Below are 9,715 nucleotides of genomic sequence, written 5' to 3' on the forward strand. Positions count from 1 at the left end.
CCCCAGCCCCACGCCAGGGAACCGTCTCTCCCCGCCGGCCCCCGCGCTGCCGCAGCTGGGGGGATGCGGGGACCGGCCGAGCAGCCTCCCCCGAAGGACATCTTGCTTCACGGCGGCAAAGGTTCTGCTGGCTGGGTGTGCAAACCTGCCACAGCGGATGGGTTTTTACTGATTAACTAAGAAACCGCTTGATATAAATAGCGGCTTTCCAAAGGGGCTCCCACTTGAAGGGAGGTATGTTGTTATTTGAACAACTATAATGAGATTCGTCTTACCCTTAATCTCACCTTTTATATACACAACATATATACATATAATAGAAATTTACATGTACCTATACATCTCTCCATATATACATGCACACAGCGTGCTTACTCTCCAGCGGCTGTCTAACCCGCCGCTGGCCGGCAGCCTCCGCTGGGTTACAATACAACAGCAACTAGGTGTAGCGCTTTACTCACGGGCGGGTGGAGGATTTTGGCCAGAAACACATCACTGCCATCGTTTGTTACAACGTGGTTCTCAAAAACGGAATCCCGACCTAATTGGGCAACCTAGAATGCAGCAGGACCGCTAACATTAAGCATCTCCTCCCTTTGCACAGGAGGTTTCTTGTTTCCTGCGGAGCTGAAATTGCCGGTGTAACCCCTCCAGCCCCCGGATCATCAGCTGCTTCAGGCTTGGGTGCAGGAGTCATACTTAAGCATTTTTCTAGGCAGAAAACAAGACCAATATTTCTATCAGTACAGCTCTCCGCTTCTGACAACAAGAGGTTTTGCATTTTCAAAGAAAATACTTCACTGGTCAAAGCACCAAGATGATGATTGGTTTTATGGGATGTGCTCTTCTGACAGTAATATGCAATTGCCCATGATAAACAAACCCCTTTTTCCCATTGTGTTCATGTGACTCTCTTGAAACACTAATTACTTAGTGTAATTAAAAGAAGAACTGGCTTCAAATTAGAAATTTCTAAGGGAAGACATGATGAGAGGAAGGAATAGGCTGGCTGATTCTATTTTATTTGTTCAGTCAGTAGAAATGAAAGCACTTGTTTTAAGAGTTTACATGATAATCCTGATGTCCAGTCACTTGCCCCTTATACAACATTATAAAATGCAGGACTGAACAGGAGTGATAATTGAGCAGGTAATTGTTGTTGCGTATTTGTTTACTTGCTCATTGCCAGCATCTGTACTGCAAAGCACTTTAAGGAACACTGTGCAAAGGAAAAAAAAAATCTGTAAAATGGATATCTTTTAAGAGTGCAGCAGTAAGTTTTGTATCAATGGTAGGAATTGAATGATATTACTAAAAATGGCTTATCAGTTTTTTTCCTTGTTTTGAAGGCTGCTTTAGGGTAAACTGCTTCAATATAAACCATACAATGTAGTCCTAGGATTGCTCCACTCCTTCCCATGAAGTATGTATTTAGAATGCAAGATTTCTGCCAAATTTTAGAAGTCTTAGAGGAATGCACTACATTTTTGTAAGATGTGATTCTCATTTGGCCTATTAATAATTCTGGCTGGCTTTTTTTCAGCAATGAATATGATGAATACAATATTGAAGAAATAAATTAAATTATTTTAAAATTATTATTAAATTTCAGAGCTGGCAGAGATGGTCAATCTCCTGTGAACTGGGCCTGGTGACTGCCTGAAATACAATCTGTATCTGGCCAAAGTCATGCCATCAGGCTCCCCATCCACCCTCACGCCAAGCTGCCAGAAGATGAGGAATCGTTTGCTTCACTTTGGTAGTTTCTCCTGGTTTTAAAAGTTGTGTTTCATTTTGAATCTGCATGTGTCTGGCTTCGCATTTCTGCTATTAGTTCTTTCCTTGTGCCTGTCCCTGCTACAGCATTGATGCGCTGACCCAAGTGAGCCCTCTCCTCCTCTCTTCCCTATTTTCAAGCTGCATGCCAAATTCCAGTATGAATTTTATCAATGCTATACACTGAGATAAAATCACCTCTTGGTTACTTCCTTATTTCATGTCCAGGAATTACCTCAGCCCTTTTGCTGCAGCCATACACTGAGATGCTCGTTAGGTTTTGACTCTCATATTCTTTATGTTGCCTAAGCGTTATCCCTTTTACATCCTTCACAATATTCCTACTTTTCAGGAGATGATAGCTTTTCATACAGTTCTTGCTGGCTGCCTCATTCTTATCACTGTTTATCACACTGACGGTGCCACATCGCTTCAAGTTTGATTAGCACTGATTTTATATTTACTTTCCAGGCCATTTAGGAAACCCAAGAAGCCCCAAAGGAAACATCAGCTTTCAAAGGCGACTGTCTCACCGACAGCTACTTTGAACTGCTCATCCAGTTCCTGACGCACTGAATCTGCGCTTTATTGCGTTACAATTTTTTTCTCATCATTAACAGGTGGTGCTAAGTCAAGCACCTTCAAAAGTTGGTACAGCTATGACATTACCTTCTAACAGCCAAGCCTGTGATCTCATCTCAGGTTTCTCTGATGAGACCTGTTTTTCCATTAGACTTTGTTGACTGGCACGCGTAATATTCGAGTGCTTTATTTAATTGTTAGCCGTTCTTTTGCATCATTACTTTGCTTCGTGTCATCATCTGCTCCTCCCCACAGCTGAAGGTATGAAGGCCACGGTGAAGATGGGTGTATCGAGGCTCCTGCGCGTACAGCAGGCTGTACAACCCTGTGCGCAACAGGCGATGATCATTACCACAGAGTCGGTCTGCGAACAGGCTGCCTGCTGTTACACGGATGATGAGTTGGATGACGATACCTACGTGATTAAGGAAGCTTTCCATGATCCAAAGCAGGCTGGTTTTGCTCCGAGAAGCTCATTCCTTTCCCCACCCATGCAATTATCACTGCTTAACTGCAGCTCAGTAGCACTGAAACGGGTGGGCTTTAGGATGTCCCTGAAGATCCCCCGTAGCACTCACGCTTCCTTACCACACTCCCGCTATAGGACCTCTTGGAAAATTTGCTGGCTGATCAGCCAGTTAAGTACAAAACCTTTTTTTTTATTGTTCCTGCTGTGACTGCCTTGCAGCCAGCACACTGCGAGATCTCACCGGGATCGGCGTGCACATCGCTCTCGCTCAGAACAGAGTCCGAGGGAACCTACGGTGCCGCCGACTTCCCCATCTCCTGCTGCCCCACGCAGCAGCAAGTCATGCGGGTGGAAAGTTTCATCCTTTATACACCGCGGGAAGGAAACACAGACCTGCCGGGTCTGTACTTGAACCAGCCCACTTCTGTATTTGAAAACATTGGCATGATTGTTTAAAAAAGGTTTGCTGAGGACTGATATTAATCTAGGTAGTTTAAGATCGCATGGGTCCCTTTTTTACTTTTTTTTTTTGACATAGTCTTACCAGTTCTGCCTTCCTCTGGAATTTCCCTCATCTGCCAGCATGTGTTTTAAATGAGCACTTCTGCTTTTTTGAATGTTTTCATTTTTAACACTGTTACATCTAGTAAACACACTTTTGGGGGAGGAAGGTATTAGCTTTTTTAACTATGACACTTTAAAACCTCTTAACTTTTACAAAGCTCTTCTTAGAGAAGTCCTAATTATGAGTTCCACTTTTCTTTGTAAGCAAAAAGTTTTCCTCCTTTGTGAAATCAGCTTGTTAGCTAGTACTGTGATCAGAGGGATGGAGCACCTCTCCAGTGAAGACAGGCTGAGAGTTGGGGTTGTTCAGCCTGGAGAAGAGAAGGCTCCGGGCAGACCTTATAGCAGCCTGCCAGTACCTAAAGGGGGGCTACGGAAAAGCCAGAGGGGGACTTTTTACAAGGGCCTGTAGTGATAGGTCAAGGGGCAATGGTTTTAAACTAAAAGAGGGGAGATTCAGACTAGATAATAAGGCAGAAATTTTTTATAGTGAGGGTGGTGAGACACTGGCAGAGGTTGCCCAGAGAGGTGGTGGATGCCCCATCCCTGCAAACGTTCAAGGTCAGGTTGGACGGGGCTCTGAGCAACCTGATCCAGTTGAAGATGTCCCTGCCCATTGCAGGGGGTTTGGACTAAATCAGCTTTAAAGGTCCCTTCCAACCCAAACCATTCTATGATTCTACTAACTGGTAATGTTCTTTTTCTGCCCATATTTATGTCCCTGATGCCTAGGAACGCATCTCCAGTGCTATGGTTCTTTTTAAGCACTGACTCCAGAGCAGGATTGCCTCATGCTGTGTGCTCCACCGTTTGTTTTAAGAAATGAAAGATGAGGCACTCCTGAAATTCAGCTGATAGTTCACAGCTGGTCTTCAGGTCCTCCAATACAGACTTTCTAAATGGACCATCACACCATCTCCGCTCCTTCTCAACTGTATGGGCAGAATACAGACAAGTTTCTATGAAGAAATTAAAACTCATTTTCTGGTTTGTTTGGTCGTCTTTTATTAATCCCCAGCAATGTCCCTTCCTTGGGTTTTACCAGTTAAAATGATGCATTCACGGTTCCCCATGTCTGAGTTTTTAATAATTCTGATACAAGTTACAGTGTGTTCAAAACACCTTATAGAGTCCCATGTGTACTTTTTTACTATCTTTATGCTTGTTAAATAGATTATAGCATGGTATTTTTATATTCCAGCCATTCAAATTGTCCATGCAAGCTTCAGAAATGCTCTTCATAACACATTTCTTCTCATGAGTGATTTTTGTTTTTATTCCTCTTGCTTATTTCTTGCTGCTAATATACATACAAAATAACATAGATGCCCTTGTAAGATATTTATTCTCTCAGTACCCTCTTCTGATTACACCTTGGCTGCCAATCTGGAGGACTAATCCTCATAAATAAAACCTTCAGACCACCCAGCAGAATGTGGACAAATGCTCTGCAAAGCCCCGACCTCGCATTTGTAGCGGCTGAGGACCCAACAATTCATATTGTGTACGTTCTCCTGGGGCCTCTCCCCAGAAGAAGGGGGCTACCACCACGGTGCTCTGCGCTGGCCCTGAGCCCCAGTAGCCAAATATCCCAGCGTCCCCCCCCAGGACTGAGAAGTGGGATTGTGGTTTAATGCTGAAAGAAGTTACACCATCATCTGTCTCTTTCTTCTTCATTGCTTTGAGATTCTGTGTAGTTTCCGTGAGATGCCAATCTATTTGTTCTACTGGGTCAATGAAGAGAAATTTCCATATCTTCCAGTCCTGGGGAATCTTGCTGTTATATATGCTGCACTTCTGCCCCAAAATAAGTAGTGCAACAGATTCTGTCTTCATGGTCTTTGCTGTAAGTTCTGAATAACTGAAATTCACATTAAAGGGCTGTGGGAAATGAAATGGTGTATGAGAATAGTTACAGTCAGTCAAACTTGGGAATACTTGGACTGAAGCTACGCCTTTCTGACAAAAGGCGTTCTTGTGGATGACAACATTTGCCTTATGTACATATTTTACATCTTAAATGTTTTATTTCCTGTAATAAATATGGCACATCCACATATCATTTTGAGTAACGTTGTCAGAGAACACAAGAATTATTATTATTATAGCTTAATTATTAATACAGCAGGAACTGCAGCAACTTGGATGGGTGGCTCTAAAAACATACACTAATCAGTCAAGCATATTCAAGATAATGGCCAATTTTTCCAAAACTGAGGCACCTGGAGAAAAATTTTAGGTATGAATATGAGAGCAAAAACTTAGAGAGGGGTGAGAAACCGAGGAAAAAGTTTTACTTCCTCCTCATTCTTAGCCGAGATCATTATTCCCTCTCCTTTTCTTCTTTTCCTAAGGAATGGCAGAATTGCAATAAATTAATAAAGCATTTACCCAATTGCTTCTATTGAGTCCTTCCCCACCCCCACAACCTCCAGCGTCTCTCTTTCTCTGAGCTTGCTCTAAGCATGCTGATCACTCCGTCTTGCCCTCAAGTTTCATTCTTGCTCCCACCCTAGTGTTCCTTTACTAAAGATTTTGAGGGATGTTCATTCCAGGGAGAGCAGGACAACACCGAACAGAATATTTAGAGCCCGAACAGAGTCTTTGCTCCTGCAAGCAAAAACACCAAGAGCAGGGGGTGAATGACTGGTGGAGCAGCATGCTGCTTGCTGTTCTCAGCACAAGTCCAGGATGCTGCTTGTCAGCAAGGAGATCTATCAGGACCACATGGGGATGGTATTTGGCATTGCCATATGTGCCACGGTGTGTGGATGAAAAAGATAATGTGAGGTGGCAAAGGATTCAGAACCGCTTATCCTGAGGGGGAATAGCATTTACAGACAATTCCTCTTCAACATGGAGAACTGAACTTTTAAAAAATAATCTTTTTCTTTAAAAGAAAAAAAACCAGTTGTCCCTTGCTGGCATTGTTTCTTAGCTAGAGATCAGATTCTATGTTTTACTTGTTTCTACAAATCAGAAGAAATTTTCACGCTGCACAAAGCCTCCAAGGACATTACCGAACCTGTCACGTACTTCCCCACGGGTACATAGAGGCTCTCAGCAGTGAGTGAGCGGGTAAAACATGTTCAGAGAAGTCCCTCTGGGTCAAGGCTCTTTCTGAATTATTTGTTCTTTTCTCTTCAGGTTCACATGCTTTGCTCTTCATCTTTATTCTTCATCTTCAGAACCTGAATAGTCGTCTTTCTTTTTGGAGCAGACCACACCTTTTTACTACATTGGCATTTCTTAACATGTGCTTACTGAATTACCATGATTTCAGCAACCCAAAGTATGGATCTCACCCTAGATAAATATACCTACTGCATTTTTGATAGGTAGGTTGATGTTACCTCTGATGGCCATTTGGTAGGACAGTGTTCACCATCTCTCCGTCGAGACTGGACGTTTGTATCAGTCATGTTAGAAGCACAAATACACACATTCCATTCTGAGCATCTCTCTTTCCTGCCAGTACTGAGATGATATTACTAATTTCATTTTAAGTGTTTTTTTGTTGTTGTTGTTGTTGTTTTTCCCCTGTTCTGACTTCTTGCTTTTATGGACATCTGTACAGTTTCAAGGAGTCATTTGATCTTACACAACTGTACATTATTTGGCTGAGATTTCACACTACCGTTCTTTTCCAAGTAAATCTGATAAAATCAAATCATTTTACTGCAACTAATACAAATTATGCTCAGAAATAGTCTCCAAGGGAAAAAAATGCAAATATGAGACTGACATGATCTGCAAAACAATTGCCACCTTTATAATTTACAGGAAATTCATAATTATCCCAGAAATCGGTTGAGTGTTGCCAATGGCATGAGAGGTGTTCACGCTGTTGTAGGTTTGACCAACTAGAGTATCTCCTCTGTACAGCTACTACCTGCACTTAAGTTTACACTGGAATTAATACATCTAATACTTTTAGGAGATCTAATAATGCAAGCTGAAAGAAGCACAGGACTTTCATTTTCAGAGATGACACTGCCTGTGATGTAAAAGGCTTGAGTAAAGTCTTACCAAGAATGATAAAAGGTAATGGCAAAGGATACAATGGTGCTATTTGTTTTGGTATAATAACATACAGGGCATTGTAGTTTCTTTGTGAAACAGAAAATACGTCTCAAAAGGCATATTTTCATGCAGATGTAATCAGCAACATAGTTAAAACACAAGGTCTGTAAAAGTATTTTTAGGAAGCTATGTAAAAAGGGGAAGCACATCAAATAAAATGAAAAAGAGGCATGCTCTTCTCAAATACGCTGAAATAAAATAAACACTTCCCGAATTAAATTAACACTATTAAAATAAAGTAACTTGAAAACTATCACAGATAGTTAGTTAAACCTGCAGATTTTAGTAAATCATGCATATCAGATTACAGTGAAATGTGACACTTCAGGTAGCTTTGACAGAATTTTCTGTTCTCAGCCAGATCGGCCTTTTAATTTCATTTAGTACTGGTGGCTGAAGGTCTGGAAGGCAGAGGATTCTTGGAGAAATAGTCTGCCAGAATTGAGGTTCAGTTGGTGTCTTATGCTTTGCTGTGCCCTCTGTCAGAAAAACAATTCTCACCGTTACGCTGTCAGGCGCATTCAGCACATGGACTTCATACAGGGTGTCTCTCCTGTAGCCCTTTTCAAAGCTTCATCTCTCTTTCTCACTGGAAGACAGCCTATATTTCCATCACAGTGTTCAGTATAGTAATACACTTGACTTAAGATTGATGAAAAATCACCCATGCGGAAAATACTCTTTTAAGCAAGAAGATGTAACTGATATATGGATCATTTCTATGCAAAGGAGAACTGAAAAGTACAAATAGGCGTATTCTTCAGTATAGCCTGAAGTATAGTATTTAGTACATAGAACCTGCTTTTGTTGAAAACAGCTACAAGAACAGGAAGCTTTTTTGCGGTTTTCAAGAAAGCCTTCCACAGAGCCCTGTGTCTCAGCAGATGCGTTTGCCACCAGTTACCCAGGAAAGCCTCAACCTGCTGGGCCCTGCAAGCAGCTTGTGCTCATGAGCATCGATTTCCATTGTCTCTGGCAACCTTAATCCAAAGCCAATCTTACGTCCTCCTTCTATTCAGCCTGAAAGAAGAACTAACACGCCAGTCAGCTTTACTGCCTGTACACAGAAGGCATGAGTGACAGAAGCCAGCTTTCCAGCAAGACAGTATTTTTATAGTAACGTGCTGAAACCACTTCTGTGCTAATAAAACTGGGAATTTATTTAAAGAAAAGATACTCCTGCAGATTGTGTCTGCATTGATTTTCACCTTGTCCCATTTCCTTTATTTACATCTGGATAAAATAAAAAGGTTTACTTTATTTACAGCTGGAGAAAATAAAAACAATCCATTTTGTATGTGAATGTAAGGCTGTTCAGTAATGAGGCTTCTTGCTTCAGGAAATTTGATCTTTGTTCTCTTGGATGCATTCGCTGTTCTTTCCTTTATTCTTTCTCACACAAGAGAACATGAGTAGCATCTGACAGAGAAAAAAGGAAATTGCGCTATGATGCCTTTTCATAAGCATTAATTTCCTTACCACTAAATGATCACTAGAGAGAAGTTACGCTGCAGTAGTTTGGATTGGTTTGCGGGGATTGCTTTTAATTAAGGAATGATACCCCATTTTCCAAGGCAGTTATCTAGTTCTTGAGTGTACAAAACGCCACCAGACCCGTAAAATCAAGGAACTCGATAGAAGAACACTTTTCTTGTGCCTTTTTCATCGCCTCCTCCCTCATCTCTGTTGGAAAGCATCTTATTATGGCCTGTTTTTTTGCAAACATGTAGAAAGTCATGGAACTTAGTTCACATGGATAGGGCTGCTGAAGGTGGAACAAAACCTGCGCTCGTGACGTCCATAGTCTGTTTGTTAGAGGCTCTGCCATCCTGCTCACAGGGAGGTGCTCGGTAGGTACACTTGAAAGCCTTAAAATGACATTTAAATGCAAATTCATCCCCGCCTGTAAATCTCGCCGAGGGTTTACCTCAGTTTCTATGGTAAAGCTGCCTGTTACGCTCGGGCCTGGACCGCCCCCCCGCCGCCTGCCTCATCGCTCCCCTCATGACGTGTTTTGGCGGACAGGCGGCTATTTTGGGGAAACGCGCGGGGCCAGACCTGAGGAGAAACTCCCTCCCACCCCACGGCGGACCTCCGCAGCCAGCTGCCCTCGCCCCAGCCGCCGCTCCGGCTGCCCTTTACGGGCAAAAGGAAAAAAAAAACACAAAAAAACCCCCCCAAAAAACCCCCCCGCTGCCGCAACCGGCCCAACCCGCCGCGCCCGCGGCAGCGGCCTGAGGC

This window comes from Haliaeetus leucocephalus, unplaced genomic scaffold, assembly GCF_000737465.1.
Source record: "Haliaeetus leucocephalus isolate CR32 unplaced genomic scaffold, Haliaeetus_leucocephalus-4.0 Scaffold151, whole genome shotgun sequence".
Classification (NCBI taxonomy): domain Eukaryota; kingdom Metazoa; phylum Chordata; class Aves; order Accipitriformes; family Accipitridae; genus Haliaeetus; species Haliaeetus leucocephalus.